The sequence below is a fragment of the Rattus norvegicus genome, chromosome 4 (assembly GCF_036323735.1).
Source record: "Rattus norvegicus strain BN/NHsdMcwi chromosome 4, GRCr8, whole genome shotgun sequence".
In the NCBI taxonomy this organism is placed as follows: domain Eukaryota; kingdom Metazoa; phylum Chordata; class Mammalia; order Rodentia; family Muridae; genus Rattus; species Rattus norvegicus.
In genome coordinates this window covers 183,349,550-183,374,661 of record NC_086022.1, presented here as the reverse complement: position 1 = coordinate 183,374,661, position 25,112 = coordinate 183,349,550, and the positions used below count along the sequence as shown (strand labels likewise).

The window sequence follows — 25,112 nt, the reverse complement described above, 5'->3', positions numbered from 1 at the left end:
CACAAGTATAACTTACTACCGTGATTCCCACAAAGTACATCATTTTCCTTTCCAGATGAGAAACCTGAACTGAGGTCTGACCGATTGGCCGATCTTTATTTACATTTCAAATGTTATATCCTTTCCCAGTTCCCCTCCAGAAACCCCCTATCATACCCCTCCCCCTGCTTCCATGAGGGTGCTCCCCGACCCATCCACTCCTTCCCTCCCACTTCCCGCCTTAGCATTCTCCTACACTGGAGCATGAAACCTTCACAAGACCAAGGGCCTCTCCTCCCATTGATGCCGGACAAGGCCATCCTCTGCTACATATGCAGATGGAACCATGGGTCTCTCCATGTGTCCATACCGCATGCTCCAGGCTAACTCATATGAGTGCTGGAATTACAGATGCATGCCAGAACATACAGGTTTTTTATGTGAATTCTGGCCATGAGACTTGTACAACTTTAGTCTGATGAACCATCTTGATGGCCACTAGGCCAAATTTTTAAAATAAGTGTGTGTCTTTCAACTTATCTTTTCTTCCTTTGTGCATACAGTATTTGGATAGAGCCAGAGGCCTCTCACCCTTTCATTTCAAAATGTAGTCAGTGTTACCTTGATTCTTTTCTACCCTTCCCGGCTTTGTATGGCTACAAATGACTTCTCTCACATCTTGCCTAAGAAAGCATTTAATGGTAGAATCCTTTGCTACTGTTATTTTGTTGCCTTGAGTTTCTATTAACCAACAGCAGTGCCTAATGGGAAGTTTTCTGGCCATGTTACAAATGAACCTTTTTTTTTTTTCCTGGTAGGATCCAACCTGAACCTTGTCATCTGTGATCACTCTGCCCCAGGCTGCCTGTGGCTCCCATGTTCCCTCTCAGGGTACTAAGGTAAGAAATCTATTGGTGTCCGTGTGTGTGTGTGTGTGTGTGTGTGTGTGTGTGTGTGTGTGTGTGTAACAATTGTTTCCAAGCTGCTGTGAGCATGACTTTCCACCTGGAGTAAAAAAAGAAAACATCATTTGTCAGGGTTTAATACTGACTTTAAAGTAGAAATGGGTTGTGCTGTAAAATCTGAGTGTTCTGTAGAAGCATTACACTGTTTTTCTAAAAGAATTTATTCAATGTATGTGTCCTCTTTGTCTTTTAGATCAGCACTTAAATTTGCAACATAATTTTAAATTGAAATGTTTTTACTTCACAATATATACTGATATCTTAAAGTAAAATTTCACTATCTCTGTTTTAAATGTACCCAGTGGAATCTAAATCCACCAAGATACGAAACTCCACTGTCTTCAACCTCTTCATCCCCATTTATATAGACATAAAGAAGCTTACATGTTCTTCTGAAAGATTATTTCATTCCATGTATGTATGTAGGTCTGTGCATGTGACTGCAATTGTCCAAGGAGGCCAGAAGAAGGCATTGGATCTTTTAGAGCTGTAGTGACCGGCTGTTGTAAGACACATGATGTAGGTCCTGGTAACCAAATTAAAGTCCCCTGCAAGAATAGGTAAGTGTTCTTAACTATTCAGTCATATCTTCAGGCCTCTCTCTTTAAAAAAAAAGTGTGCCTGTGTATGCATGTGTTTGCCTGTGTGTGTTGCCATGCATGAGTGCATGTGTGTATGGATGTGTGCATGTGCATATATGTGCTTATGTGTATACATGTGTTTGCCTGTCTGTGTTCCCATGCATACGTGTATGAGTATGTGCATGTGTATGCATGTGTGCATTTGTGTGTAGGTGTGTGCATGAGTGTATACATGCATGTGCAGGTGTGTGCATGTGTACATGTGTGTGCAAGTGTGCATGTATGTATACATGCATGCAGGTGAGGAGGCTACAGGAACACAGTGTATATTCTCTATTTTTGTCTTATTTTTTGAGACATGAAATGAGCTTGTAGGTTTTTTTCCCCTAGAAAGCCCCAGAGATCTTCCTGTTTTTATCCCTCAAACCCCAGTGCAGGCGTGACAGGCACATATAGTCCAGGCTTTTATGTGGGTGCTGGGGAATCTGAACTCAGGCCTCTTGCTTGCACTGGTTGAACTATCTCCCCAGCTAATGAGCCATCTTGCTAGCCCCAGAAGCTATTTTTTTCAATACCTAGGATATTTTACATTCTTTCTTTTTTCCTGAAACAAGTATTTCTGTTCAGTTTCCCTCACAGCATTTTAGCTCACTGTGAATAGCACTTAAAAACTCTCTTATTAATGTCTGTTTCCCAACATCATAAATATGTATATAAATTTGAGAATTCTAATTTCTCATAGCTGTAAGGCTTTAAATGTCAGAAAATTTAATTAAGATTATCACTTCCTGTACTATTAGCAAAGAGTTCATCAAACCACTCATACACATACATGCACACACACTAAGCAGAGCTGATAATTAGATATTAAATGCAGACATGCACCTTGGAGGTTGCTGCTAATGTCTGGGTAGCTATTACCTGTTGCAGGTGGCATTATGTTTCTTCTTCATAGATTTTCACACTCAAAAGGGAAGAATTATGACATAGAAAAGACTCCTTTTGGTATGCCAGAACCCACAGCGATTTATCATCAGAAATTATTTTCAGTGTCATATCCCTGACCACTCAATTACTTGTTGAAAGCTAACAGCTGGAACTCACCTGACACACAATGATTTATCTCCCTGAGTTATGGATTGGGTTCTTTCTTTCTTTCTTTCTTTCTTTCTTTCTTTCTTTCTTTCTTTCTTTCTTCCTTCCTTCCTTCCTTCCTTCCTTCCTTCCTTCTTCCTTCCTTCCTTCCTTCTTTCCTTCTTCCTTGCTTCCTTCTTTTTTAAAAAAGATTTATATTTGTGTGTGTGTGTGTGTGCACATGTGTGTGTGTGCACATGTGTGTGTGTGCACATGTGTGTGTGTGCACATGTGTGCGTGTGTGTGCATATGTGTGTGTGTGCACATGTGTGTGTGCACATGTGTGTGTGCGCACATGTGTGCGTGTGTGTGTGCACATGTGTGCGTGTGTGTGCACATGTGTGTGTGTGCACATGTGTGTGTGTGTGCGCACGTGTGTGCGTGTGTGCGCACGTGTGTGTCTGTGTCTGAGGGAAGAGGCTAGAAGAGAGCATCAGACCCATTGGGTCTGGAATTACAGGCAGGAGCCAGCCGACACAGTGCTGGCACGGAATGCTCATTCTTTCGGAGGGCACCCTTAAATGCTAAGCCATCTCTCTAGCCCACAGATTTTATCTTAGATGACCCCAGATGTGCTGAGGTTTGGTCTCCAGGGGGGTGGTGCTAGGAGGTGGTAGAGCCTTTAAGTGATGGGACCCCGTGGAAGGGTATGCCATTGGGGCGTCCCTTGGAGGGGCGGTTGGACTCTAGAACCCGCCTTCTCTTTCTCGTTAGGGAGGTAGCTTTGCCCCCCCCCCCCACTTGTTCTGTGATGTTCTTTCTAACCACATGCAACCCTCCATCAGTGAAGCCAGCTGACGTGGCTGATACCTCTGAAACTGGGAGCCAAAGTAAGTCTTTCCTCCTTTTGTTGCTTTTCCTGGATCGTCCATCATCATGACAGAAAATAATATGTTGTCCCAGTGTTATCTCCTTTCCAAGATTTCAGAAAACGTATCGACAGGCTTTCCTTCATTTAAGGAGTTCTTGCAGCAGCCGTTATTCCCTTAAAGGTTGCTTGCCCGAGGCAAGAAGTAGACTCAGTTACTAATGGGAGTACCATAGTTTATTTGTGAACAGTACTTTAAGGTACATAAAATACGTTAAAATAGGGCTGGAGAGGTAGCTCAGTGGTTAAGAGCTCCAACTGCTCTTCCTGAGGTCCTGAGTTCAAATCCCAGTAACCACATGGTGGCTCACAACCATCTGTAATGGGATCTGATGCCCTCTTCTGGTGTGTCTGAAGACAGCCCGTAAATATTTTATTTATTTATTGCCTGTTCTTTGAGACTTGTTTTCTTATAGCCCAGACTTGTCTCAAACTTGCTCTGTTATTGAGGATAGCCTTGAAATCCTGATCTTCCTGCCTCAACCTCCCAAGTACTGGGATTACAGAGATCACACCATCCACTGTTAAAAAAACATCCTTGGATGTTGTGCTTTCCCTGTTGGAAAACGAGATCGGGGCAAAGACAGGGTGTTTCCTTGAATGTTGCTGTCTTCACAGTGTACTACTCATATACATAAAAAATTAAAATTAAAAAATACCTTAAAATAAAATGGTTATGCTATATATTTGCCTATAATGTGAATATTTGTTTTAAGTATTTTTATTAAGAAGTGCAGGTTTGCTGCTAGCATTGACCTCTGTATTGGACATGCCCTGGATGTGTCTCTCAGGAGAGATCTATATCTGGTCCCTTTTAGCATGCACTTTTTAGCTTCATCAATCTTATCTAGTTTTGGTGGTATATATATATGCTACATGTGAGACCACTGAACTGAGAAAAGGACACCCTTGGGGGGAATTAGAGGAAATATTGAAAGAGCTGAAGGAGTTTGCAACCCCATAAGAACAACAATGCCAACCAACCAGAGCTTCCAGAGACTAAACCACTACTGAAAGACTGTACATGGACTGACCCTGGGCTCCAACTGCATAAGTAGCAGAGAATAGCCATGTTGGAGCACCAGTGGAAGGGGAAGCCCTTGGTCCTGCCAAGGCTGGACCCCCAGTGCAGGGGAATATGGAGGGGCAGTAAGGGGGATGGATGGGGGAATTCTCGTATGGGGGAGGGGGAGGGGATGGGGGGGTCTTATGGACAGGAAACTGGGAAAGGGAATAACATTTAAAATGTAAGTAAAGAAATATATCTAATAAAAAAATAAAGAAGTGCAGGTTTACCTTATTCATTTTATGAATGGTGTCTACTCTTTGACTTATTTGACCCAAATCAATTTTTATAACAAATTAGACTTACTTGATGTGATTTCATGTTTTTAATTCAAATGAGGCGATGAAATATGTTCTGAGAACTCATTCCTGGATTCAGGGCAATCAGAACCCAGACAAAATTCCAGATGCCCTATTTCCTTTTCCGTGTGTGTGTGTGTGTGTGTGTGTGTGTGTGTGTGTGTGTGTGTGTGTGTGTGTGTAGGTGCACGAGCATGCATGCCCACGTGAGGCAGTTTCTCCTGTGTGCCTGTGCATCAAGACTGATGGTGAGAATCATCTTTGGTGGCTTTCCATGTTATTCACTGAGACAGGGTCTCTCAATCAAACCCAGAGCTCATCCATATGGCTAACCTTTCTAGGCAGCTTGCTGCTCTAGGAATTATGTCTCTGCCTTCTGGAACTGGGATTTCAGATAGATCACTATGCATTTATGTGGGTTCTAGGAATCCTCACATTTGTGGGGTAAACACTTTAACCACTGAACCATCTTCCCAGCCCGTAAATATTTTATTTATTTATTGCCTGTTCTTTGAGACTTGTTTTCTTATAGCCCAGACTTGTCTCAAACTTGCTCTGTTATTGAGGATAGCCTTGAAATCCTGATCTTCCTGCCTCAACCTCCCAAGTACTGGGATTACAGAGATCACACCATCCACTGTTAAAAAAACATCCTTGGATGTTGTGCTTTCCCTGTTGGAAAACGAGATCGGGGCAAAGACAGGGTGTTTCCTTGAATTTTGAGCCAACATTTAATAAGGTTTTGGTGACTTCTCTACTTCAAGTCACCATCTGCATGGATTTTCAGTCAGAGGAGTACATCAATAAGATTCTGGATTTGGATTATGATTTATGTTCGTTAAAAAATCCTAAAGAAGAAAAGCTGGACAGATATAAGGGTTAGCTACGTGCCATGGGTGTGTTTTCCAACAGATTATTTTAGAAAGGAGGGCAGGTGTGAATTAAACACAAGGGAACTGAATTCCTTTTAAGTGCCCCCTTATAAGTGCCCCCCTCCTTTTAAAATCACATTTGTGCCATGTGCTCCTTGGGGAGTCTTTGTCCATCCTGAGGGATGAGGGCTTCCACTCCAGCTACTTGGGTGGGGTTGCCTACAGTTACTGACAGCACAGTTCTGTTCAGCCCATCACCAGAAGGGGGCTGAAGAACCAGAAAACATCTGCACCAGAAGATAACACTAGTATTTTTCTTTCCATAGATTAACTGGGCTTCATAGGCAATAATGTAGAGTAGACTTTGCGGGTCACCTTGCCGCTCAGCCTAATGTGAAGAACACCAGGCTAACTTTTCTTTCCTTCTTCTTTTTTTTTTAAATAGCACTTCATCTGTGCAGGTCTACATCATAAAGACTATGAATAAAAAGCAGGATGGGAAAAGGTAAGATATTAATTTGCAGCGGGAATAACACATTGACGCATATAGGTGCTCGTGTGTGCTTGCCGCTTTGAGCATCTTGGGGCATCAGCTTTCTGCCGTGGAGACTATAGCTCCTTATCCATTGTTCCGATGACAATGATGTTCAGTAGCTTCAAGGACCTGTTCACCCTGAGTGCTCAATGGCAGCACCTATTAGGTCACCGAGGGAAAGTGTCAAGCAAGCACATGATTTATTATTTATAAAAGATAAACAAAATATTTTTTGTGGCTTTTTAATTCTTGATCTCCAGCTGTTGTTTGGATTCAAAGAAACAGAGAGGGGAAAAAATCGACTTAATTCGTGCTTATTTCTGGATTCCTTGGTGGGAACCGGATGCATAGAACAAAAACAAAACAACCCAGCACAGAACAACATTATTTTCAAGCCAGTCATGGTAGTGAGCTTCTGGAATCCCAGTACTCACGAGGTAGAGTTGGGGTGATCAGGAGTTCTAGGCCAGCTCACTATATCAGGAGTTTGAGGCCAGCCTATGCTACATGAGACCCTGTATCATTACCCTCAACACCATACCACAAAACCAAGAAAGAAACTGAAAAACAAAACACCAAGCTCCTGATTCCTAAGGACAGCTTCATCACAGTTTGCATGAGTTCACAAATCATATTGACTGTAGAACTGGGGGTGATTTGTGTTTGTCAAAAAAAAAACTCACTTAGTTTTCATAAAAAAATCTGTCAAAATAATTGAGTCTGCACTACGTATAGAAGGATTATAAATACCATTAGCATATCACGAGGGAAGCCGTGAAAAAAAATCCATCAGTTATAGATTAGTTACTCAATTAATTAGGAAAAAGTGATCTCCAACATCCAGTCAGCCTGCAATTCGAGTGGCTATGATTTTTACTTATTCCTAAATTTTGATGAGATCACTGCAAATACAGTAGCACAATTGTAGTCGAAGAAAATTTGATGTTCTGGAAACAGCCAGAAGACCTCTACACCTCATAGGTTTTTGTTTGTTTGTTTTGTTTTGTTTTATGGACACAGGAGCTACACGTTGGCAGTAAACTATCATCATACCCACCCTTCCCCATCAATCCAACAAGGAGCTCGTAGGTAGTCATCTCCACGAAATCTCTGACTCCTTTGTTGCCCACTCAGTCACCCGGTGTGTTTGCTCATAGAACTATCAGGTTAAGTGATCTTTAAACTCCCTGAGGGTTCTTCCTTTCATAATGAGATTTGAGCTAATTTTGACACAGACATGCTTGTATTTTATGCTTAAATTAGACAAGATTTGGGGAACCTTATGAAGTGCCAGATTCCTTAGGAAGGAAAATTGTACCAATATTATTAGGATGGCTGGAGTTAAGTCCTCCGTGCTCGGCCTTGTGAACTGCCCTTTGACCTAGGACCTGAGAAAAGGATAAAGACCATAATAGCAAATTAGTGGAAAATGATTCAGTTTCCACTCTAGCCTGCTTATTAAAGCTCTGGTGGAAGGAGGCACAGATTTGCTTCTGAACTCAGGCTATCAACAGGATAATTAGAAATTGTGTCTGGTGATGACACATGCAAATAAGATTTTCTTTTTGAAGGGTGATACTGATTCTCAAGTTATGCAAATTTAACATTTTAATGAGCAGAACTTTCATACTTAGCTTAAGTATAATAATGGCAGTGGGGAAAGAAATCGTGAAGGTAGGAATGTTTCTGTTATTATCATTTTGGGTGGGGGGTTATATCCCATCGATGTGTATCTGAAAAATCTTTTAATTTGGGAATTAAAATTCTCAGGAAAAAAGTAAAATGTTTAAAAAAGGGCAAACAACTTGGGCTTCTTTGCACTGGGGCCCTGGTGTTATGTGCAGCCTCTGGGTGCTGTTGTCTGATTTTTCAAGGGTTTGTTATCTCTCACTGACTTTCAGCTATGTTGCGATTTCACAATTTACAAAAAGCTGGTAGTTGTGTAGGTAATTCTCATCCACAGAGATAAAATGAATTTTGTCTTGTAGGAGTTATTACCGTTCTTTGTGATACAGAGATTTGTGTATTCATTTTAGCATTCACCATCACTTTTAAATGAGGGTGTCTGTGTTCAGATTCTCCCTTGAATAATTTGTTGGCTGGGGAAATAAAAACGTGGATTCTCATCAATTACCCTTAGAATATTTTGAGCAAGGAAGATAATAACTCAGTGGTAATGCATTTGCCTAGTATAAATAAGGCCTTAGGGCCAATCTCCACCCCTGCTGTGTGTGTATGTCTGTCTGTGTATGTGTGTGTGAGAGAGAGAAAGAGTGAGGAAGAGGGAGAGAGAGAGGAAGAGGGAGAGGGAGAGGGAGGGCTTGTATGTGTGACTAATCTGTTGAGTGTGGTTGGAAAGCTGGATCTAGTGTTTAAGCATGAAGACTTTGGTGGCTGTGAACACTTAAGACTCATTGTGTTGGAACACCATTGTTAAAGTCCCTTTGTTGATTCAAAGGGAAGTCAGCTATCAATGAATCATTTCGTCAATGCTTGACTATCAACATTTCCCATCTAAGCATCAAAAAGGATAGAGTTAATTAAACGCGGTGGTGGACACTTGTTATCCCAGTACTTAGAAGTTGTGGGAGGAGGATTGCCCTGACTCTGAGGCCAGCTTGTGCTACAGAGTGAGTTCTAGGTCATCTAGGGCCACAGAGAGAAGTGGAAACTTAAGGGTTCTTTGGAAAGTCAGAAGACTAGTGAAAGAATGTTTTGCTGAAGCAGAATGGAAGGGAATTGAGAGAGGATGTTCTGCTAATGCAAGCACGTGAAAGGACACGTGATGAAAGATTCTTTGCTAATAACACGTATGTGTTTGTCTGCCTTACACTGTGTAGTTGAGCTACGTTTGTCAGGATGCCACAGAGAGAAACGCACCAAAAAACTTCTGGTGGCTTGCTGCGTTTTGTTGCGGATTCCAAGGACGCTGGCTGATTGGAAGCACGTGTGAAGGGAAGACCCACGCTGAGGCAGGGCACGTGAAGGACACGTGATGTTTGGAGGGTACAAATAGGACTTGATGGAGTGATGGAGACGGAGCTGGGCTTGCTGGTACAGCTAGCTGTGCGACACTTGTGGGCCTCTGGTCCTCACTGATCTTTGTTTCCCTGATAAAGGGACAGCGGAGAACTTCTCCTGGTGTTCCTCTTGGTCCCTCCTGCTGACTCTAGCCAAGGCTGAGACCTGGCTGTCTCTCCTAGGTGGTGTCACTGTGGTTGCTAACTTGACTGTGCCGAACTGGACTGCTGGTGAATCTGTGAGGTCTTTCTGAGTGTATTGAACTGCCGCTGCCTGCTAACCTGTGAATTGAACTGCTGATTTCCAGATAGCACAGATGGGAGTTGCTCCAAATAATCTTTCTAAGCAGGTCCACTCCCTCCCCCTCACCACCCATATCCTTTCTTTTCCACTATCTCTGGTGGGTGGTGGGTTACAAGGAAGGTTAAAGTGTTTAAGAACCATCATGAAAAGCAGGATTTGAAAAAAATTAAAATTACAACGAAGTGAGACTTCGTCTCAAAAAAACAAGAGCAAGCAAGCAAACAAATACAACAGGCCAGTGTCACTGAGTGTGTAAACTAAAGGGGTTATGACGTAAGAATTATGAATGTGACCTAGGGAATTCGTAATGGGGTTAGGGAGGTCTAGAGAAAAGCCATCTTTCTAATAATGTCCCCAAGTGGCCTCTTCTGACTCAACAGATCTGGAAAGTTTATGTTTCATTGGCCAGATCCACTAGGGAAGGGACTCCTGATGGAATTGGCTGTTAATTTACTGTCTATCAGAAATTAAATTTAATAGCCCACAAGATAAAATGACTTTCCAACGTGGAAACATATGTTAGAAGAGAATCTGGCATGGCGAATGTGTGAACAGAGATCAGAGTAGAGCTCCCTCCCTTTCTACGCAGAATGGAAGTGATGGGGGCTCTGGGTTTCTCCAGCTTCCTCTCTCACGTTCTTACAGCTTCGTCCATGTTAGGAAGATGTACGGATTACAAATCGCTTCGCACATATTAGGTATTAATTTTAGAAATTTCCTATATGAAGACTGCTTTACATACTTACACTAATTTGATTTTCCATTGCTTTAATAAACACAGTGACCAAAAGCAACCTGGGAGACAAAAAATAAAAATTGGCTCACAGGTTCAAATCCATCATGACAGAAAGTCACAGCATGAGCTCAAAGCAGGAACTCAAGGTAGGAACTGAAGCAGAGACCGTGGAAGAATGCTGCTTACTGTCTGGCTACCTTCCTTAGACTGTGTACTGTCCATGCCCCGCTGCCTAAGGATAGCACTGCTCACAGTAGGCTGGGCCTTACTATGTCAATTAGCAATTCAAGAAAGAGTTCTTCAGACATGCCCACAAGCCAATCTGATAGGGGCAGTTCCTTAACTGAGACTCAGTTTTCCCAGACGTGTTTAGGCTTGTGTCACTTTGACAAAAATTGACCAGAATAGTACATTTTTCACCATCTAGAAAAAAAATATGACTTTCTTTAGTGGTTATCAGTGTAGGTCTTGGCTAAGAGCTAGATAACTTTTAACCTGGCTTTTAGGAAATGGTAGGTTGAATTTTTCTGTCAACTGTGGTAGCTACTATCACTTCAACTTTCAGAGTACTTTTCCTCCCTGGTTTGCCCAGTCTTGACCTATAAAAATATCAGAGTCCCAGTGTTCACAACAGCAACGTAGCAGGCATGATCTATGTTACCTCGGTTTATTTCTGGAAAAGACTGTCTATCAGTATTTTCAATAAGTTAGCATCTCAATGAGAAGAATATTTTCACATAGCAAGAATATTCACTCCTTATTCATAGACCTCTCTGCCTTACTCATCTCTAATTTAAAAAGAAGTCTTAAAACGTTTTGAAGCTAGGTGCAGAGATGCACACCTGTATCCCAGCACTTGGGAGTTGGAAGCAGGAGGATCGGAAATTCCAACCAGCCTTGGTTACATAGTGAATTTGAGGTCAACCTGGGCTACGTGAAACCCAGCCTCAATAAATACACAAACCAACCCTTCTACCCTCTAAGAAAACCATTTCTGTAGTAAAGGTTCCATTTCGCTCATCTGGTAGACTGTGATTCTGATCATGTAGATCCCACAACGACTAAAACATTCTCAGAAACTTTGGAAAGTTTGGTTTTATTAATAATCGTTATAAGTCTAAAAACACTTTCTGAGTGAAAATAAAATGTGGAAATCTTTAAGTGTGTAGATGATGAACTCAAAACTTCTCAGCAGCGTGTGTGTGTGTGTTTGTGTGTGTGCACGCACATGTGCATGTGTTGGGGTGCACACATTTGGTGAGGCCAGAACAGGGCATCAGATTCCCTGGATCAGAAGTTACCATGTGGATGTTGGGAATCAAACTTGGGTTCTCTGCAAAAGCAGCAAGTGCTGCTCAGCCATCTTTCCAGTCCCCATGCTGCCCTTTAAGAACAATGTACTAAGCAGTCTGTTACTTACATAGTTTAGCTAATAATCCATGTAAAACAGCAACTAATGCTTAGTCAGAATTATAATGGCGGGAGTGAATTCCACATGCAGGCATGAAATTCTTGTTTCTGGTGTTTTCCATCTGCACTCGGTGCCTTACAGGAATAGAATATATGTAGGCACATCATTACAGAATTAGAAGAAAGTTTACATTTATTGGCAGGGAAGCAGAAAAAGTAGCTTCAACAACCTGAAAGACCAAATTTTATGTAGTTAGTTTAGGCTTTTGCTTTTAGTATTTTCCTGTTACGTTCTTTGATGAAATCTTAAGTGTTGGGTCACTTTCCAAAGAACAGTTTAACCCCCCCCTCTCTCTCTGTGTGTGTGTGTGTGTGTGTGTGTGTGTGTGTGTGTGTGTGTGTACAGCAGGTGCACAAATGCCTGTGTGCATGAGACGGACAGAGGTCAATCAATGTTGGGTCTTCCTCCCACTTGGTTCTTTGAGATAGGATCTCTCACAGATTTGGCAAGGCTGAGCACCCAGCAAGCTCCCAAACTCATTGCCTCCCAGGCACTGGGATGACAGACACATCCCCCACATCCCGCTCTGTACATGGGTGCTGGGGTTCTGAACTCAGGTCCTCACATTTGCACAGCAAGCTCTTTACCAACTGAGCCAACTCTCTAGCCTTGAAGAGTTTATTTTTTTAACGTCTGATTTAGAGATTTCACGGGCATTTATAGTCGCCGTGTAAAAGATACCTGAAACAATCCAGTTGAAGTTATTCTCTCTGCTTTGTACGGGAAATCGAACTCAGAAAAACAACAGTCCGTTACCTGATAAGCATTTGTGAAAATATTCAACATACCTGAGCTTAAAGGAGCCAGTCTGGCTAAGACTCTGGGACAGCCCTGGGCTTTTTTGTTTGTTTGTTCATTTTTCAGTAAAGTTGTCAGTGTTTTCTTCTGGACAGCACATGCAGTTCAGATGTTAGTTGAGAATCAGTGTGCTGGGGGAGGGGGGGGTAAACAGATGATTGATTTATTTATGTGTTTTCTTATTGTTTTTATGGTGCGGGAGAACAAACGAAGGGATTTATGTGTGCTAGGCAAGCATTCTATCATGAATAGACAGGACCATGTGACAGCCTGTCACTGCAGTGCTCCTGGGTTTATAGCATTCAATCTTCACAGAGAAAATAGCACATATAAAGCTTCATCTGCTTGTCCTAGTGCTGTGCCTTGATCCTCCCCTTTGAGCTCATGAATGCATGTGTGTGCATGCATGCGCGTGCGCGCGCGCGCGCGCACGCACACACACACACACACACACGCTTTCTAGAAAGTTCCCCTTAAAATGGTGTTCTTATCATTTTGGCTGGTGCAGGGGTGAAAAGGAAGGCTACCACTTCCAAGATGGAGGACTGGTGTTTGCTGGGACCCTGTCATTAGTATCTGCATTGCGCTAAATGGTCCCAATCTTGCAGGGGTTCCCGTCCTTGTGAAAGCTGATGGGTGAGTTGACAGGACCTTCCAAGCCTGAGCTGCTGAGATGTGGGCTCAGGTCTTGGAAACAATAAAAGTGCAATTTTCCAAGACATTTGCTCGCAGAAGAGCCAAGAACATAAAAGCCCATTCTGTTAGCCTCCCGGCAAGTCTCTCCTCTCCTCTTAGTCTCAGACAGAGGTGGGGCTGTATCCTGTCAGGTTAATTAAGGGTGACATGAAAAGTGACCTCAGCATCTGCTGGCGGCTGCATTGGTGGACACAAATCTTCTGATATTGGACAAGGGACACTGCTTCTAGCCGGACTGAACCAGGAGAGCCAGCACCTCAGTGAGTTCCTAAGAGTGGCCCAGACCCTTTACAGCATAGCACAAATCTCGGAGAGGTGCTCTTTCTGCCTCACAGAGCAGGAAGGTTGTATGTCCTGGACCCAAGGTCTCCAGAGAGCTTGAAGGAAAGAGGCCTGGATTTAGAGGATATGAAGGCCTTCAGTATTATCTTGGCTTTCTGGCTTGGTGTGGAACAGTCATTGGTGAACCTCAGCCTAGCTCATCCCATCCATGGTGTGCTGGACACTGTCTCACTTAACATGCATAGAACTGCTACTGATACTCACCCGTGCTGTTTCTTTTTGGCTCACAGCAGTTGTGTAACAGTTCACTTCCTAGTCCATCCTGCCATACCCTTGTGCTCTGTGGATGTCTGAAGGCAGCAGGGAAGCCATGTATTTGAAAGATGTTTCAGTTTAAAGAGTAGAGTAGGGTCTGGAGAGATGGCTCAGAGGTTAAGATCACTGACTGCTGTTCCAGAGGTCCTGAGTTCAAATCCCAGCAACAACATGGTGGCTTATGACTATCTCTAGTGGTATCCGATGATCTCTTCTGGTGTGTCTGAAGACAGCTTCATAAAGCATCATAATGAAATCTTTATTAAAAAAAAGAAAGAGTAGAGTAAATCTCACATCCACCTCTTTAAGGGTTTCAAAACTGTAAGCCCTAAACTTGGGTAACGATATATATGGCCACGTGGCTGATGGCTTAGTGAAGAAAGTCTCTATGGGGTGATTGATGGGGCATTGTGACAGTTAAACTTATGCCTTACCCAGAGGATGATTAGTTCGTTCTCCCAGAGGGGATGGAGGAGGCCATGTGCTATGGGGCAGGGTTAGAGCACTAGCGTTTATCTCTGCTTCTCTACAGCAGAAGCAACATGGCCGACTGCTTCATGCTCCTGCTGCCAAAATGGCCTCAGACTATAAGCCAACCTTCCTTAGACTGCTTTCTGTCACAGCATTAACAAAGATGAATACTATACTTTTAAAGACTAAGCTTAAGTGGAGTTCTAATTGGGTAGTCAATGAGGCTGGATACTCTAGTCTGGGGCTATAAAGAGGATATTCTAGGCTATATCTAGTCCCAGTCTATCACTAAAGGCCTATAGGATTCATTACCTTGAAAAACAAGCTTTTACTCAAATTAAGACGAGCATGGCTCCCGTGAAAACAAGAATAGGTCCACTGTCTAACACCAGACACACTGGCAGCTTAGGTGTTGTGGAGGCATTTTCTCTTAGCTTGAGCAATTTTCTGTAGCTTCAGGTACACTGTTAAATATAGATCAGCTTTCTTGAGTTCAAAAGAGGTATGAAAAAAGAAAAGAACAGGTAAGTGGATTTGAAATAGCATTAGCAAGCTATCAGACCTACGTATTACCATGCTGGAGAATGTGTGCTCTCTGGCTTGAGGATTGAGACTTCTTTAGTGTCTGACTAGAGTGCTGTGTTCTAAATCCCTCTACCAAATGAACTGTGGGAAGGAAAGGGGAGACAGGCAGTGTACTATGCCCAAGTCTCCTGGTTTTGATTTGAAATGTCCCTGAGGGGCATTGTGATGGTGTGCATATGCTTGTCCCAGGGAGTGGCACTATTAGGAGGTGTGACCTTGTGGGAGTAGGTGTGCCACTGTGGGCGTGGGCTTAAGACCCTCATCCTAGCTGCCTGGAAACCAGTATTCTGCTAGCAGCCTTCAGATGAAGATGTAGAACTCTCAGCTCCTCCTGCACCATGCCTGCCTGGATGCTGCCATGTTCCCACCTTGATGATAATGGACTGAACCTCTGAACCTGTAAGCCAGCCCCTATCAAATCTATCAAATGTTGTCCTTATAAGAGATGCCTTGGTCATAGTGTCTGTTCACAGACGTAAAACCCTAATTAAGACAGGCATATAATAGGGGCTTGGTTTAATTGTGAGCTAATAAGCTTTGAGGAAATGGTTGGGTCATGAGGGTTTTGACTTATCACCCCATCAATTTATTGAGGGTTTGTAATCTGATGACACTAATGGTAGACTGGTGGAAACTGTATCTTGTCCCCTGTTCATTTCTCTCTCTCTCTCTCTCTCTCTCTCTCTCTCTCTCTCTCTCCTTCTGTCCTTCCCTCCTTTCTTCTCTCCTTCCTTTCCTCCCTCCCTTGATTCCTCCTTGCTTCTCCTCGCCCTCTCTCAGCTTCCTGACTGGCCAGAGGGACACAACTCTCCATAATGAATTCTCTTTGCTGTTCTGCCTTGCCTTGGTCCCAAAGCAAGGGAAATGGTTGCCTATAGACTGAAACCTCGGAACCCTGATGCTGCCTCTCGTAAGATGCTTTACACAGGTACTGTCACACTGATGAACAATGATTAAGAGATCAAGTGATAAATATATCTGTGTGTTTGAAATCCAGAGTTGGGGACACTTAGCCAGTGTAAGTCCGACCCAGGCTCAGAGCCACTGAGGAGGCTTGCAATTTTGACAGTAAGATGGGTTTTTAATACTGTTCACTTGGGAAAGTCAGGGTCTGTGTTGACTCAGAGAGCAACGTTCCAGTGGCTCACTGAGAGAATCCTGAGGGGTGATGTCTGGTTTTTTATTAGGTCTTCCATCCAGATGATCAATTTAGGTCAACACATGATCAATTTATTTGTGACAGTCACTTTATAAATCCATTTATTATTAGAATTCTAGTTAACATCATCCCCTAGGGGAGATTGGTTGTCAGTCAGGTACATAGCCCTTATTAGGCAGAATTCTGAGGTGTGCACAGCGTGGATTATTTCACTGTGATGCTGTCCTTAGCTTGAAAGAGTTCAATTTGCAATGTTATGAGTTGGGTAATTATCAGAGACAATATTGTATTTTTAAAAAGTTAATAGTTACTATACTGTGTGCAAAATCCAAGAAGTTGATTACAAAAGTACTTGGTGATAAATATCTGTGTGTTTTAAGGGTAACATTTGCATTGAGAATCACATCTCTGTTTTGCATTTATAGTAAGTGAATAAATCTGCTATTGCAAATTCTTAAGACAATCGCAGGGAGACAAGTTCAGTCGTTAATCACATTGTGAAACCAAACGCAGCCAAAGAAGAATTAAAATGAAGCTCAGTGAACCAAAATATCTCATACTGGAAAACATAAAAACCTGCCTGGTGAATCACTGGATCCTAGTAGTGTTTGTCCTTCTGGCCTCCATTCTGAACAAGAATAGAAAACAACAATGAAGGAAACAGAAGTCTATTCTGAGGATGAATGGGCTCAGAGTGGAGAAAATGTACTTTATGCGTTGAAATTGTTTTGAAAATTAAGACAATTATCATTCACTTGATGTAGGCACAGTATTCCATTATAAAAAAAGACTACTAAGGAATTGGGTCTTTGACTGAATGAAAGCAACATTTCTACCCCCTGAGAATATGTGAAATGTAACAAGAAGAGCTAGGTGTGCATGATTCATCAGAGTAACAGAACATCATGGGGTAATTGTCACCAGGGAGCTCAGCTTGACAGAAACACATTCTTCCTGTTGCTAGGAGAAGCTGCAGTGACACATTTGGGACTTAGAAGCACACAGACACAGAGGGGCTCAGTGAAATCAGAGTTATGCTGCTACATCTCTAATTCCTTTGAAATCCCAGACAATTGAGTCTCTAGAGGAGTAACCCCAGCGGGCCTTTCCGCTTTCATTCTTGATCTCTCTCTTTTTTCTTCATTCTTCCTCTTCCTAGTAAGAGCCTTAGGCCCATACTGCTTTCTACATGCTTCAGTACTGGTAAATATTTTGATTCAATACATGCTAAGGACTCAACACAAGCTGTATGTTACTGCTTCATTTTTCCTGGCCACACTTGGAATCATCAGTCTGGTGTGGTGTTGCATTCCTGTAAGCTAAACCCTTGAGAGGCTGAGCTTCAGAAGCACCCAAAGTTGGAGGCCAGCTTGAGCTGCATACCAAGACCTTGTTTAATAAAAAAGAGAACAATTTCATTCATTTGCCTGCGAATTTCATGATGTCAACCCCTATAACAGCTGAGTGATACTTCATTGTGTAAATGTATCCCCGTTTCCTTTACCCGTTCTTTGGTTGAGGGACATCTTGGTTGTTTCCGGTTTCTGGCTATTACGAATAAAGCTGTTACAAACATAGTTGAGCAAGTGTCCTTTAGGTATGTGACTAGGAGTGGTATGCTTGGGTCTTGACGTAGAGCAATCCCCAATTTTCTGAGAAACCACCATATTGTAACTTGGTCTTCTTGTAGGACTGCTAATAGGGGGCTCTCTCTGACTCCTTTTCCAGCTTTTGGGACCTTTTTCCTCATAGTGGGTTGCCTTGTTCAGCTTTGATATGAGGGGAGGCGCCTAATCTTACTGCAACTTGATATCAACTTGTTTGGTTGATATCCACTGATGGCCTGTCTTCTTCTGAAGTAAGTGGAGGAGGAATGAATTGGAGGAGGGAGGGGTAAGACCCGTAGAAGAAGTGGGAGGGGAAACTGTGGTTGGGCTGTAGAAAACAATAACGAAAAAACAAAATAAAAAGAGAACAGAATCATTAAGTCTCAGAGGAGGCAGAGTTCTTCATTGGTGCTCTGTTATCCTGTCACGGATGTTGAAATGTCCGCCTGGGATGAGGCAGGTAGTTCCAGAACAGGAACCTAGATTCCCCAACTCCAAGATCTGCATCGACTCTTTGGTCTAGACCACAGACTTTTCACCCTATGTATCAACTTGAGGATGCGAGAGTCCTCTTGAGGAGCTCATTGCTCAGCATCAGGCCTCATCCCATGTGCCTGCCACTACTGAGGTCACATGGATACTTCGTGTTACAGATTAGATTCAGGGGATTTATGTGCTAAAGCCTTTCAGCTCCTACCCACTACCTAATGGGAGAGAGTAAAGCGTCCTAAATGAGCCATATTTTGTTATTTATTATATTGTTTCCTGTTACCAATTACTGAGCCCAGAAAGGGAATTCTTGAATTTTCTCATTAATAATCCTACAGCCCCCATTAGACACAGCTTCCCATTTACTGGGAGACACCCATCTCTCTCCTTTTCTTTCCCTCCTCTTCCTTTCTCCTCTGCTTCTTTTTCCCCTTCTTCTTCCTCTTCCTCCTCCTCTTCCTCCCCCTCCTCCTCCTCCTCCTCCTCCTCATTTTTTGAGACTGTTCCACACTGTATAACTCATTATATAGCCCAGGCTAGTCTTGATCTTGTGGCAATCTTCCAACCTCAGCCTCCTGGTGCTGAGATTATATACGTGAGTGACTGTGGCAGTGGAGGGACCTGTCTTAACCATTTAGATTCTCTCTCTCAGTGGTGTAATCTTAAAGAGAAGATGAGGAAGAGGGAGGAGGAAGGGCAGAGTAAGAGGGAGGAGAACTTGGAAGGAGGGGAGGAAAATATGGGGAATCTGGGAGAAGAAAATAAAGGGACACAGTGAAAGAGGGAGAGGAATGGAGAGAGGCAGAGGAGGAGGAGAAAGGGAGATTTCTCTAGGGTCTTAAATTAATCGTGCAAAATATGTCCTTTGTTTCATATAAACTAAGAGCACCTCCCAAGAGGCATACCTGGGACAGGAGGATGTTCATAGTCGCCCTGCTTGCTACCTCTAACAGGGAAATAAACTCATTCACAGTGGCCTCTTGGGAAGCTTGTAGAGCTTGACTCATCATAAAATGTTAAGGTATTGCCTATTGTCTTAGAGTTTTACTGCTGTGAACAGAAACCATGACCAAGGCATCTCTTATAAGGACATCATTTAGTTGGGGCTGGCTTACAGGTTCAGAGGTTCAGTCCATCATCATCAAGGCAGGAACATAGCAGCATCCAGGCAGGCATGGTGCAGGAGGAGCTGAGAGTTCTACATCTTCATCTGAAGGCTGCTAGCAGAATACTGGTTTCCAGGCAGCTAAGATGAGGGTCTTAAAGCCCAAGCCCACAGTGACACACCTACTCCAACAAGGTCACACCTCCTTTTTTTTTTATTTAGAGAATACTTTATTAGTTTTTGTAATCAAACCCACGTAGATAAGACCTTACATATTTAATACAGTGCGTTACCCCTGTACAAATGGAAAAAACTTAAGTTCAACATTTCTAGACCAATATGGCTGTTAATTTCTGTACAGTGCCAACTCAACACAGTAAACGGGGATACTTTTTTCCATAGTTGACAGCACAGCTAAAGTCTCCAAAAATTCAAATTATATATCTGTATATATATATTTATATTTATATAAAAAGACCAATAATAGCAGTGTGTTATGCATCAACAGCAGCAACAGCTTTTCCAGGTTCTGCAGTCATCTGAACAAAACTGTAGAGACATCCCGCACACTCCATTAAAAAAAAAAAAGTAAAAAAACAAAACCCGAGAAAACAGCACAGTTCTGTTACTCTTGTGGTACCTGGCACCATTTTTTTTAAATTAGCTTCTCAATCATCATCTGGGAAGAAAACATTCTGAGCAACATCATTAAAAACAGCTCTGATAAAGCACGGTCACTACTACGTATCATAAAGCAGGTACAAGCTATTTTTACATCCACAGAGGTATGATACAGTACTGTCCTACATCTATAATACTAGAGGATACAATTTAAAAGGCATTATTTGAGACTTGATTCTACTTTTCCAGCAGAGGGCCCAAAGGATGGTGTGACATAGCTTTGTAAAGAAACATACTCTAGACAGGATTTCCTTTCACTAGTGGCACAGTTCTAAGGATTCATTCTCTCCATGAATGTCAGCTAAAACCGTTATTAAAAAAATGAAATATCCCTAAAACAAAACCGTATAACCACCGGATTCACATGAAGATGACCTAGTGGAGACAAGCTGGACCTCACCTTACCAACAAGCTATCAAATCTGTTATGTTTAAACAGTGAGACCTCCAAGGAAGGAGATGCCAAGTAGTGCTTCAAAGCTTCGGACCACAATCAAACACAGCATCATTTTCAACAGAAGCAGAAGCTCATCTGAATATGCTCAAGGATGCTGACATCAACATTTAATCATCTGCTCACTCATCCAGGAAGAAGGGGAGATCAGTTACTACTGTACTTTATTGTGTTCAACCAAATCACCATGTTACAAAAATAGCAAGCTGCCATAATAAAAAATAAGGCTCCTCTATCCAGCACCAGATAGCATCATTTTACTTTCAAGCCTAGAAATTGCACACTTGTATATAAACCAACCGAAGATGAGGATTGAGAGTTCATCTTGGTGGAGTTTTCCTTTGATGAATATGAAGTGTCCTTCCTTATCTTTTTTGATGACTTTTAATTGAAAATTGATTTTATTTGATATTAGAATGGCTACTCCAGCTTGCTTCTTCTGACCATTTGCTTGGAAAGTTGTTTTCCAGCCTTTCACTCTGAGGTAGTGTCTGTCTTTGTCTCTGAGGTGTGTTTCCTGTTGGCAGCAGAATGCAGGGTCCTCATTGCGTATCCAGTTTGTTAATCTATGTCTTTTTATTGGGGAGTTGAGGCCATTGATGTTGAGAGATATTAAGGAATAGTGATTATTGCTTCCTGTTATATTCATATTTGGATGTGAGGTTATGTTTGTGTGCTTTTCTTCTCTTTGTTTTGTTGCCAAGACGATTAGTTTCTTGCTTCTTCTAGGGTATAGCTTGCCTCCTTATGTTGGGCTTTACCCTTTATTATCCTTTGTAGTGCTGGATTTGTAGAAAGATATTGTGTAAATTTGGTTTTGTCATGGAATATCTTGGTTTCTCCATCTATGTTAGTTGAGAGTTTTGCAGGATACAGTAACCTGGGCTGGCATTTGTGTTCTCTTAGGGTCTGTATGACATCTGTCCAGGATCTTCTGGCCTTCATAGTTTCTGGCGAAAAGTCTGGTGTGATTCTGATAGGTCTGCCTTTATATGTTACTTGACCTTTTTCCCTTACTGCTTTTAATATTCTTTCTTTATTTTGTGCGTTTGGTGTTTTGACAATTATGTGACGGGAGGTGTTTCTTTTCTGGTCCAATCTATTTGGAGTTCTGTAGGCTTCTTGTATGCCTATGGGTATCTCTTTTTTTAGGTTAGGGAAGTTTTCTTCTATGATTTTGTTGAAGATATTTACTGGTCCTTTGAGCTGGGAGTCTTCACTCTCTTCTATACCTATTATCCTTAGGTTTGATCTTCTCATTGAATCCTGGATTTCCTGTATGTTTTGGACCAGTAGCTTTTTCTGCTTTACATTATCTTTGACTGTTGAGTCAATGATTTCTATGGAATCTTCTGCTCCCGAGATTCTCTCTTCCATCTCTTGTATTCTGTTGGTGAAGCTTGTATCTACAGCTCCTTGTCTTTTCTTTTGATTTTCTATGTCCAGGGTTGTTTCCATGTGTTCTTTCTTGATTGCTTCTATTTCCATTTTTAATTCCTTCAACTGTTTGATTGTGTTTTCCTGGAATTCTTTCAGGGATTTTTGTGTCTCCTCTCTATGGGTTTCTACTTGTTTATTTATGTTTTCCTGGAATTCTTTCAGGCATTTTTGCGATTCCTCTCTGTAGGCTTCTACTTCTTCTCTTTTTTTTTTTTTTTGGTTCTTTTTTTCGGAGCTGGGGACCGAACCCAGGGCCTTGCGCTTCCTAGGCAAGCGCTCTACCACTGAGCTAAATCCCCAACCCCCTACTTCTTCTCTAAGGGAGTTCTCCACGTCTTTCTTGAAGTCCTCCAGCATCATGATCAAATACCATTTTGAAACTAGATCTTGCTTTTCTGGTGTGTTTGGATATTCCATGTTTATTTTGGTGGGAGAATTGGGCTCCGATGGTGCCATGTAGTCTTGGTTTCTGTTGCTTGGGTTCCTGCGCTTTCCTCTTGCCATCAGATTATCTCTAGTGTTACTTTGTTCTGCTATTTCTGACAGTGGCTAGACTGTCCTATAAGCCTGTGTGTCAGGAGTGCTGTAGACCTGTTTTCCTGTTTTCTTTCAGCCAGTTATGGGGACAGAGTGTTCTGCTTTCGGGCGTGTAGTTTTTCCTCTCTACAGGTCTTCAGCTGTTCCTGTGGGCCTGTGTCTTGAGTTCACCAGGCAGGTTTCTCACAGGGGAAAAGTTGGTCCTACCCGTGGTTCCAAGGCTCAAGTTTGCTCGAGGGGTACTGCCCAAGTCCTCTCCGAGGTGGCAGCAACCGGGAAGATCTGCGCCGCTCTTTCCGGGAGCCTCTGTGCACCAGGGTTCCAGATGGCGTTTGGTGTTCTCCTCTGGCGTCTGGATGTGCGCAGAGTGCAGTCTCCTCTGGTCTCCCAGGCGTGTCTGCCTCTCTGAAGGTCCAGCTCTCCCTCCCACGGGACTTGGGTACAGAGAACTGTTTATCCGGTCTGTTTCCCTCAGGTTCCGGTGGTGTCTCAGGCGCAGGGGTCCTGCCGCTCCTGGGCCCTCCCCTACGGGAACCCAGAGGCCTTATACAGTTGCCTCTTGGGCCAGGGATGTGGGCAGGGGTGGGCAGTGTTGGTGGTCTCCTCCGCTCTGCAGCCTCAGGAGTGCCCACCTGACCAGGCGGTGAGGTCTCTCTCCCACGGGGTTTGGGAGCAGAGAGCTGCTCAAGGTCACACCTCCTAATAGTGCCACTCCCTGGGCCAAGCATATACAAACCATCACACCTATGTTTGTGGTATTTTTTTTTTTACTTCCCTTATTCCATTTCTCATTTAGTGTTTGGCTTTAGTTCATTCTTCTTCCTCACCTCATTTTTAACAGTAAACTTTGCTGTTAAAACTTTCTGAACTATGCCCAAACAATACAGCAATCAAGACCATCCACTTATTGTGGTTACTGTCCGTGATGCTACAACTATGTATTTCAACTACGTGTTTTTATAGAACGGCAGAGTTTAGAGTTGGAGGGGCTGTCAGAGAGCATGACAGTCTGCCATCTGAACATCTTCTGTGTGAAGAGAAACTCAAATCCTTCCCAGTCATGTGGGCTGAAAGCACTTTTGAACTGTAATGTTTCCTTATTTGAAACAGGAAGTGTTGAGGTGGCAAAAAATTAAGGATGCAGTGATAGAAAGATGGTTCTGAGTTATCTGATTGAGCTCTGTGTGTAATCACCTGTTTTGTCTGTATGTGTGTGAATATTTGTGTGTTTACAGATGCTTGGATGTGTGTGGATATATATGCACACATGTGCACCAGAATGTAGAGATTAGGGATAGCCTTTATATATGTCATTCCTCAGGTCCTGCTTACCTTTAAATATTTTTACATTTCATTCATTCATTCATTCATTCATTCATTCATTCATTCATTCGTGTGTGTGTGTGTAGGTGTGTGTGTGTGTGTGTGTGTGTGTGTAGGTATGTGTGTGTGTGTGTACATTCAAGTGTCTATGTGGGTACATGCACTATGATACGCATATGGAAGTCAGAAGAAAGTGTCTGCGAGTTGTCTCTTTCCCTCCTAGATGGGTGCTATGTTGCCTGAAACTTGGGTTGTCAGACTCAGTGGCAAGTGCTTTTAACCTGTTGAGCCATCTTGCTGTCCCTATTGCCCTCTGAGATCTCTCTCTCTCTCTCTCTCTCTCTCTCTCTCTCTCTCTCTGTCCTGGAGCTCACAAAATAAGCTGTGCTGGTTGACCACCAAGCTCCAGGCATCTGTCTGATCTCCTTAGCACTGGGAATAAACGTGCATGGATTAATTATATCAGGTAATCTATCTTTCTCTCTTTCTCTCTTTCTTTCTCTCTTTCTTTCTTTCTTTCTTTCTTTCTTTTTTCTTCCTTTCTTTCTTGCCTCCCTTTTCTTTTTTGGTCTGTTACAATGCTTTTTTTAAATTATTTCTTTTATTTTTGATATTATATTTACATAATCTCCCCTCCCCTTTCCTCCCTCCAAACCTTCCTATATATTCCTCTTTTCTCTCTTTAAAATTCATAGCCTCTTTTTTCATTAATTGTGATTAAATGCATATATACATGTGTTTCTAAATATAACCTGCTCAGTGTGTATAATGTTTTTTATATGTATGTATATATATATATGTGTGTGTGTGTGTGTGTGTGTGTGTGTGTGTGTGTGTGTTTCAGGCAATTTATACTTGGGTTGAAGGGATTAATTTGTATTTGGGTTGAAGGGATTGAACACAGATCCATATACTTACAAGGTAAGTACTCTATGGTCTGAGCCATCTCTGAACCTCACATGTGTTTGTTTAAGATAAGGGAGAAAAGAAGACACTATGTCCACAGAGGCAGAGACTGAGCAGTATGACCACACATCAAAGACCCCACCAATCTTCAAAGCTGAAACATGCCAAGAATGGCTCACTGAAGTCCCTGGAGGGGTCAATTCTGTGTCAATGCCTAACTCCAGTCTTGGCCATGTTTATAGACTTCTTACCTCCAGCGTGAGAGAAGAAAGAAGTCTGCCACACGACTCCAGGTTTGTGGGGTTTGTCTCAGTAGCTCTAGGAACTAAATATGCTCTAAAATCAAGTTGTCTTCCTCTACTCAGTTTAAAGTAGTTTCATGTTTTCTGAACATAGGGTCTCTGTAGGAGAGAGAAATTGCATATACCTTATTTC

At 42.4% G+C, this 25,112-nt stretch overlaps 2 long non-coding RNA genes across 16 annotated transcripts in view; one reads left to right on the top strand and one right to left on the bottom strand.

Moving 5' to 3' along the window:
* Positions 1–2,927: 2,927 nt before the first annotated feature.
* LOC120102440 (uncharacterized) overlaps positions 2,928–25,112 on the top strand; it is a 43,242-nt gene continuing 21,057 nt past the window's right edge. For 12 of the 15 annotated variants that reach the window (XR_010066003.1, XR_005504087.2, XR_005504086.2 and 9 more), the window contains exons 1-3: positions 11,729–15,376; positions 15,758–15,905; positions 24,746–24,970. This is a non-coding gene — a long non-coding RNA (uncharacterized LOC120102440). Of the gene's footprint in view, positions 3,490–6,209; positions 6,270–11,728; positions 15,377–15,757; positions 15,906–24,745; positions 24,971–25,112 lie in introns of those variants that run through there. The other 3 variants (XR_005504075.2, XR_010066002.1, XR_010066001.1) reach the window with 3 other exon arrangements.
* On the bottom strand, positions 11,440–15,095 carry LOC102555276 (uncharacterized). Its single transcript, XR_005504088.2, has 5 exons — positions 14,966–15,095; positions 14,705–14,856; positions 13,871–14,178; positions 12,619–12,759; positions 11,440–11,999 (listed from the first exon to the last, which is right to left on the bottom strand). It is a non-coding gene; the product is annotated as an uncharacterized LOC102555276 (long non-coding RNA).